Raw genomic sequence first — 8389 nt, 5'->3', positions numbered from 1 at the left:
ACTGCAATGACTAGACTACATGGGGCTGCCCTTGAGGACCACCCGGAAGCTCCAACTGGTACAGAATGCAGCCGCGAGAGTTGTGTTGGGAGTCTCCCGATACTCCCATGTTACACCTCTGCTCCGTGAGCTGCATTGGTTACCAGTTGCCTTCCGGGTGAGATTCAAGGTACTAGTAATGGTATTCAAAGCCCTACATGGCAGGGGTCCGGAGTACCTGAGGGAACACCTGCTGCCGGCATCGACTTCCCTCCGCCCTGTGCGTTCCCACAGAGAGGGCATCCTCAGGGTGCCACCGGTCAGAGAATGTCGATTGGTGGCCCCCAGGGGGAGATCCTTCTCTGTGGGCGCCCCGGAGCTATGGAACCAGCTACTGGTTGAGCTCCGGATGGCGCCCAACCTTCGCTCCTTTCGCCGCGAGCTAAAAACATACTTTTTTGAACAAGCTGGCCTGGCCTGATGAGGGGATGGGGGGGGGGGTTGCTACTGTTTTTTATTAGGTTTTAATGATGTATTTTAGTATGTGGGCATTTATTTAATCTTGTTTTAACTTTTGTAATTTGTATTTTTATTCTTGCCCTGTTCACCGCCCTGAGTCCTTCGGGAGAAGGGCGGTATAGAAATAGTATTAAATAAATAAATAAATAAATAAATAAATAAATAAATAAATAAATAAATAAATAAATAAATAAATAAATAAATAAATATTTCATGAGGAGGCATGAGTTGTCTTCTCATAAAGGATGCCTGTTGTGGGGTAGTAGGGTTATTATCTGTTGTGATTCAGGGTCAGCCTGTGGGTTCGGCAGTTGGGTCGGATGACTCAGAGGAGGAGGAGGGGGGTGTTGAAGACCTTGCTGAGGGGGTTGAAGATCTTGCTGATGAGAGCCCTCAGCCAGGCCCCTCCCACTTGGTCACGATGCAGACCCAGCTGTGTGAGCCTGACAGCGTGGATGAAGATGACCCACAGCTGGCCCTGTTCAAGGACGCCCGACGCAGGAGGCAGTCAATTAGGAGTAAACAGAGGAAGGCAATGGGGCTCCTCAGAAGGAGGCAGAGAGAAGCCACGCCCTGAACTCTATATAAGGGGAATGTGTGGGAGGGCTGGTTTGCTGAAGGCAACCACTTGGATAGTTCCTGTTTCTTAAAGCTCCTGTTTCTTGGTTTGTCTTGTTCCGTTTGTTTTTGTAGTAATAAATTTGGCAGGCGTAATTCCAGCCTCTTGCCTTCTTGTAAAAGGGGTTGTCCCTGCCTTTTCTGCAGGGCCGGTAGCAGGCTGGTACAGAACATTATCCCAGAGAAATTGAGGGAAAGGGTCTTGCAGTCACAACACGAGGGTCATCCAGGCATTGTCAGGCTGAAGGCATTGGCTAGGAGCTACTTATGGTGGCCTGGTCTCGACAAAGCCATAGAGGAGCAGGTAGCGGGGTGCTACACTTGTCAGAGATCAAGGCCAGAACAGCCACAGGCTCCCATTCATAAATGGGAAGCAACACATACCCCATGGTCTAGGTTGCATATTGACTACGCAGGCCCTTTCCAGGGACAATTGTTCCTGGTAGTAGTTGACAGTCACTCTAAGTGGCTAGAAGTAGTACCAGTTCCTAGCATGACCACTGCAAAGATAGTTCAAGTGCTCCAGGGACTATTTGCCACTCATGGCTTGCCTGATGTGTTGGTCTCCGATAATGGCCCACAATTCATATCTGCTGATTTCCAGGCATTCACCAGGGCCACCTCGATTAGGCACATCGGCGCCTTTCCACCCATCGTCTAACGGCAAGAGTCCTGCTGAGTTACGTTGGGGTTGGCGCCTGATTATTAAGTTGGACAGACTTCACCCTGACAGAGTGGCAGCACAAGAGGATCAACCCCAAATGGTCACCTCCAGAGAACTTCAGATAGGTGAAATGGTTTGGGCCTGGAACTATGGTCATGGGCATCACTGGATTCAGGGGGTGGTAGTCGACAAAATGGGGCCTGTATCATACATTGTAGAGGTGGAGGAGGGTCACGAGGTGAGAAGATACATTGACCAGTTGAGGAAGAGACACCCTGAAAAACCACAAACTGTGATTCCAGAGTAGCACAATGACATAGGGGTGGACAGGGCTCGGAATCAGGACCCTGCTGGCGACCCAATTGATGACGCCATTGCAGACCCGGTTGACCAAAACACGGGGCAAACAGTGAAATGGTCAGCAAGAATTCATAGGCCACCGGCGTACCTCAAGGACTATGTAAGGTCTTGGGGACTAGGGTTATTATGTGATAAAGCAAGCTCCACACTGCAGGTGTTTTTTCCATTATTATGTTTATTGTTTTACATTGTTGGTTTTTTGTATGGGGGAAGGGGTGTTATGTACATAGGGGATGTTACACAGATATAAGCCACTAACACCACCAGGTGGCAGGGTGCCCTGTCCGGATTGGCAGGGTAGTCTTTTGCGGGAAATCCAGATATTGGGATTGGTTCCAAGTATACCTGGCTAGGTATATAAGTGGGGCAGTTGCCCCTTTGTTCGCCCCATCTGTGCTACATCAATAAAGTGTTGGTATGCTGAACCCCAGTGTCCTGAGTCGTCCATCTTGGCCATGCAGTCCAGAGCCTACTATATAACACAGAGTATGTTGGCAATTTGATCTCTACTTCCTCTGCCTCATCAAAATCCTGCCTGTACTTCTGGTAGTTCTCGATCCACACTGCTGGAGTCTAGCTTGTAGGATTTGAAGCATAACTTTACTAGCATGTGAAATGAGTGCAATGGTGCGATAGTTTGAACATTCTTTGGCACTATCTTTCTTTGGAATTAGAATGTAAACTGATATTTTCCAATCCTGTGACCACTGCTGAGTTTTCCAAATTTGCTGGCAAATTGAGTGTAACACTTTTACTGCATCATCTTTTAAGATTTTGAACAACTCAGCTGGAATATTGTCACCTCCACTAGCTTTGTTGTTGCTCAGCTTTTCTAAGGTCCACTTCACTTCACATTCTAGCATGTCTAGCTCGAGGTCAGTGACCACCTCATTGTGATTATCAGGGATGTTAAGCTTGTTCTTATATACATCTTCTGTCTAATTTTGCCACCTCTTCTTAATCTCTTCTGCCTCTGTTAGGTCCCTGCCATTTTGGTCCTTTATCATGCCCATTTTTGCATGAAACGTTCTCTTCATCTCTCCAATTTTCTTGAGGAGATCTCTGGTCCTCCCTATTCTATTGTTTTCTTCTATTTCTTTGCACTGTTCATTTAAGAAGGCATTCTTATCTCTTCTAGCTCTTCTCTGGAATTCTGCATTCAGTTGGGTGTATCTTTCTTTTTCTCCCTTTCCTTTCACTTCCCTCCTTTCCTCAGCTATTTGCAAAGCTTCCTCAGACAGCCATTTTGCTTTCTTGCATTTCTTTTTCTTTGGGATGGTTTTAGTTGCTACCTCTTGTACAATGTTGCGAACCTCCGTCCATAGTTCTTCAGGCACTCTGTCTATCAGATCTAATTCCTTAAATCTATATGTCACCTTTACTGTATATTCATCAAGGTTATGATTTAATTCATACCTGAGTGGCCTAGTGCTTTTCCCTACTTTCTTCAGTTTAAGCCTAAATTTTCCAATGAAAAGCTCATGGTCTGAGCCACTGTCAGCTCCTGGTCTTGGTTTTATTGACTGTATAGAGCTTCTCCATCTTTGGCTGCAGAGCACATAGTCAATCTGATTTCTGTGTTGACTGTCTGGTGGTGTCCATGTGTAGAGCCGTCTCCTGGGTTGTTGGAAAAGAGTGTTTGCTATGACCATCGTATTGTCTTGACAAAATTCTATCAGCCTGTGCCCTGCTTCCAAACTTGCCTGTTATTCTGGTTATCTTTTGGCTCCCTACTTTAGCATTCCAATCCCCCATGATGATTAGGACATCATTTTTGGTGTTAGTTCTATAAGGTGCTATAGGGCTTCATAGAACCGGTCAATTTCATCATCTTCAGCACTGGTGGCTGGGCCATAGACTTGGACTACTGTGATATTGAATGGTTTGCCTTGGATTCGAACTGAGATCATTCTGTCATTTTGGGGATTGTATCCCAGTATTGCTTTTCCTACTCATGGCATGCCCAAGATGGCGGACGTGCTGGGCTGAGCTCCGTGGAGCGTTCCCTGTTTTGGCGTCCTTAATGGTCTTCTGGGGATCCAACGTGCCCGCAGAGTTTTTTTTCCTCTGTATCGAGGCTCGGAGGGACGAATGAGCTGAGAAGGAAGAAGGGTCGGCACGTCGTTGGAGTTGCAGGCCTCCATTTCCATCTGAGAGCTTCGGCGTTTCTTTTCGGAGGTCCCGGTGGAGCTGGGAGGAGCCGCGGCTTGGAGGGCTCCGAGTAGTGGATCTTCGGAGCCGATAGAGCCGCGGCCTAGAGTGGCCTCCGAAACTCCCGTATGCTCTGTAATGGAGGTTGACTCGGCATTGTGGTAGAGCGGTGGAGTGATCGGCAGTGAGCGGAATGGGAGCGTTTTGCCGGTTCGTGGTTTCTGCGTGGTCTGTTGGAGATTATCTGAGGCTGTTCTTCGCCTGTTTTCGACCAGGGAGACCTACGGCTGGCGTGGGACCGTCTGACTTTTGGCGCTGTGTGTGGCTGACCAGACGATATGGGTTAGTTATGCCTTTTATGCTTTTTGCCATCCGGACTTCAGCTGCCTGCATTGGGGTCCATCTATCTGCCGTCCGGCGTCTCCTGTTCTCCCCGCTTTGCTCTCCCCGCCTTGAGAAGAACCGTGCTCTCCAACCTGAATATTGTTACCTTCAGGTTACGCCTGATAACTGCTGCTCTTTTTTTCCTCTCCCTATGGACCCTACTGGACTAAGAAGGTCTTGGACGAGCCTCCGTGAGAGGGCGGCTCGTATGTATTATCACCGATACCAACCTATACCACCTGCTGCCTCCCTAGAGGTGAGAGATCTAGGGAGGTATGCCTTATTGGGTTGGTATTTTGTCCATTCCAGGATAGATTCGGGCCCTTCGTGAGAGGGAGGTGCCTGTTCTACTTTGGATGTCACCTGAATGGTACCCAGCTCAGTGGCAGGGAGCCGGTGGACTGGACACTTTTGACCTTCCAGTTTTCATCTCCAGACTGATGGACTATGGGACTGCCTGACTGGACTTACCCGGGCAATGGTTTATCTATCCTACTCCAGCACAGACTTATTTGCGCTCAGGGGTGCCCCCCCTTCCTGGGCGCGACCCGCCTTCCTTTCCATCGTTCCTCTTGATGACGGGCCCAATTATTGGGACACCGAGAGATGGTTGGGCAGGGACAGGAGTCTCTATCGCAAATTTAACAAGAGGCCCCTGGCGTGTTTTTTAGCAAAATATTTTGTGGGGTTAGGGAAAGGGGTGGGTTTACAGGTTCGGTTGGAAACTGGGGGGGTTCCACCAACCGTTTCTCAGACCAGGTCGGGGATTGATCGCGCTGTGGTGGGGGTTGGGTTGCGGGCCTACGGGGCCCCGGAGCGGGGTGTGGGATTGCCTATTCCCACAGCGGTAGGGAATGGCCACAGGTGCATGAACAGAGGGCCGTATCAATATCCGGGAGTGCGTCCCCGCTGCCTCCAAGCGGTGATGCACTCCGACCCTCTGATTTTGGCCCGTGGTACCGGGAGCGAGGATGAGCAGCCACCTGAGCTCAGGCTCGTGCATTTCAATGCCAGGTCCGTAATGAATAAGGCTCCTCTCATTCATGAGTTGATTGAGGAGGAGCATGCAGACCTGGCTTGCATTACGGAGACCTGGTTGGGCCCAGAGGGCGGTGTCCCCCTAGTTGATCTTTGCCCATCAGGCTTCCGGGTGCTGCACCAGCCTCGGGCTCAGGGTAGGGGCGGTGGAGTGGCAGTAGTTGCGAGGGAGACCTTATGTCCGCGGGAGGCCACCATAGTCCAGATAGTCGGGTGTGAGTCCCTCCTCCTGAGATGTGGCCCTAGAGCTCATTTGGGCTTGCTGCTGGTATACTTTTTGCCTAGTCGTGTAGCAGCAGCCCTGCCTGAGCTTCTCGATATCCTCTCAGGGTTGGTGGTTGAGTTGCCAAAACTTATGGTTTTGGGTGAGTTCAACCTACCATCCCTGGGGGGATCATCTGAGTTAGCTCGGGAGTTCATGGCTTCCATGACGGCCATGGACCTGATGCAGGTTATTCAGGGCCCAACTCATGGGGGGGTGTCACATGCTCGATTTGGATTTTCTATCCGGACGGTGGTTAGATGATCTTTGGGGGGGTTCCCCAATTATTATACCCCTGTCATGGACCGATCATCATCTCCTGCGGCTGGTCTTCCGTTTTGCCACTTCCCATCGTGGGGTTGCTGAGCCAATGAGATGGTTCCACCCTAGGTGCCTGATGGACCCTGAGCGGTTCCAGGTGGCGCTTGGGCCCCCACCTGCCTCCTTTGCCCACAGCTCGGTCGATGCCCTAGTGAAGCCTGGGAAAGGGCGGCCACAGAGGCACTTGACCAAGTTGTACCCATGCGGCCCTTGACCCGGCGCAGATCCAAATGGGCTCCATGGTTCTCCATGGAGCTCTGGGAGATGAAGTGTCGGAGACGGGGCCTAGAGAGCTGTTGGAGATCCAGCCGATCCGAATCCGACCGGTTACGACTAAGGTCGTTCACGAGAACTTATCTCACGGCGATGAGGGTGGCAAGGTCTAACCACTTTGCCACCCTCATCGCGTCCGCAGATAATCGCCCGGCCGCCCTGTTTAGAGTAACTCGCTCCCTCCTTAATCAGGAGGTGAGGGAGGAGCCCTTGCAGGGTCGTGCCGAGGAGTTCAGTCGATTTCTGTCAGACAAAATCGCTCAGATACGGACCGGTCTGGACTTCGACTGGGCAGAGTCTGACGATGAGGATACGGGCAGTCTTGTCGATGTTATCTGGGAGGAGTTCGATCCTGTGACTCCTGAAGAAGTGGACAGGATCATGGGGAAGCTGAGCTCTACCACGTGTTTGTTGGACCCGTGTCCCTCCTGGCTGATTTATGAGGCCCGGGATGGGACACGAGGCTGGCTCCAGGCAGTGATCACTGCCTCTTTGAGTGAGGGTAGTTTTCCCGCCGCCTTGAAGCAGGCGGTGGTGAGACCCCTCCTCAAGAAGCCTGCCTTGGACCCAGCAATATTAAACAACTTTCATCCGGTCTCCAACCTTCGCTTTCTGGCGAAGGTTGTTGAGAGCGTGGTGGCACAGCAGCTCCCTTTGTTCTTGGATGAAGCTGATTATCTAGACCCGTACTAATCGGGCTTCAGGCCCGGGTACAGCACGGAGACGGCATTGGTCGCGCTGGTGAATGATCTCTGGCGGGCTCAGGACAGGGGTTGCTCCTCTGTCCTAGTCCTTTTAGACCTCTCAGCGGCTTTTGATACCATCAACCATGGTATCTTGCTGCGACGTCTCAGGGGGTTGGGAGTGGGAGGCACAGTTTTTCAGTGGTTCTCCTCCTACCTTCTGGGACGTTCGCAGTCGGTGTTGGCAGGGGGCAGAGGTCGACCTTGAGGCCTCTCATTTGTGGAGTACCTCAGGGATCGGTCCTCTCGCCTCTCCTGTTCAACATCTATATGAAGCCGCTGGGTGAGATCATTCGTGGTTTTGGAGTTGGGTATCATCAGTATGCTGATGATACCCAGCTTTTTATTTTGACCCCAAACCACCCCAGTGATGCCCTCGACATGATGTCCCATTGCCTGGAGGCGGTCCGGGTCTGGATGGGGAGGAACAGGCTTCGGCTCAACCCTGACAAGACTGAGTGGCTGTTCGTGCCGGCATCCTGGGAAATTTCGATTATTCCATCTCTTGCTATGGGGGGTGAGCTATTACCCCTCGTAGATAGGGCATGCAACTTGGGGGTCCTTCTAGACTCACAGCTCTCTTTAGAAGAGCATATTGGAGCTGTGACTAGGGGGGCCTTTGCCCAGGTTTGCCTGGTGCGCCAGTTGCGACCCTATCTGGACCGGGATGCCTTGCGTACAGTCACTCATGCGCTCGTGACCTCTCATCTGGACTACTGTAATGCTCTCTACATGGAGCTGCCCTTGAAGACCACTCGGAGGCTCCAACTGGTGCAGAATGCAGCCGCACGAGTTGTGCTGGGAGTCTCCCGATACTCCCATGTTACACCTTTGCTCCGCGAGCTGCATTGGCTGCCGGTTGCCCTCTGGGTGAAATTCAAAGTGTTGGTAATGACTTACAAAGCCCTACATGGCATGGGTCCGTATTACCTACGGCAACACCTGCGGCCGGCATCAACTTCCCTCTGTCCAGTGCGTTCCCACAGAGAGGGCCTCCTCAGGGTGCCTCCGATCAAAGAATGTTGATTGGTGGCCCCTAGGGGGAGGGCGTTCTCTGTGGGCACGCCAGACCTGTGG

This window comes from Vipera berus, assembly GCF_964194415.1.
Source record: "Vipera berus genome assembly, chromosome: 6".
Classification (NCBI taxonomy): Eukaryota; Metazoa; Chordata; class Lepidosauria; order Squamata; family Viperidae; genus Vipera; species Vipera berus.
Note: the sequence above shows the minus strand (reverse complement) of the source record.